Genomic DNA, 697 nt, shown 5'->3' on the forward strand with positions numbered 1-697 from the left:
GCTCTTATGGGACGTCCTATGACTACCGGAGCCCAATCCCCTGTATGGGCCGAAAAATTAGCCTTAGTCTGGAACGATGAACAGACTTTGGCTTACGCCCAAGCACTATGCAAAACTGCAGCTGAATTGCATGAGAGAGTAAGGCGGGCTCAGGTGACCGCAGAAGATTCTCCTATACACGACTTCCAGCCAGGTGATCAAGTGTATGTAAAAAATCTAAATAAAGACTCTCTTTCTCCTAGGTGGAAAGGACCCTACCTCGTGTTGCTAACAGCTCGGACAGCTTTGAAGGTTGAAGGGAAGGAAGACTGGATCCACGTCACCCGCTGTAAAAAACATTGTCTGGCGACAGTATAGCAACTGTTACTAAGTGATTTAACTTGTATTATGTATAGGATATTGTTATTTTTTATATTCCACGGAGTATGCCCAAGGGACACTCACCCAACACCTTTTTGTCTCTATGCCGCACCTATGCTAGAGAGGTAGGACAGGATGCCTGTTGGATATGAGTCCAGACTCCCCAACATGGGGGAGAGACGGGTAATTGGCGTGCTGTTCCTCTAAATGACACTGAGTATGCTGACGTTCAAACTTTTGATATTGTATCACCGCAGCACAATATGTTTAGGGGTTGGTTCCGTCGCTTTCCACCTGCCAATGGGTGGAACTATACAGAACATGGGATTAGAATTCG

Source organism: Cetorhinus maximus, unplaced genomic scaffold, assembly GCF_964194155.1.
Source record: "Cetorhinus maximus unplaced genomic scaffold, sCetMax3.hap1.1 HAP1_SCAFFOLD_2106, whole genome shotgun sequence".
NCBI classification, from domain to species: Eukaryota; Metazoa; Chordata; class Chondrichthyes; order Lamniformes; family Cetorhinidae; genus Cetorhinus; species Cetorhinus maximus.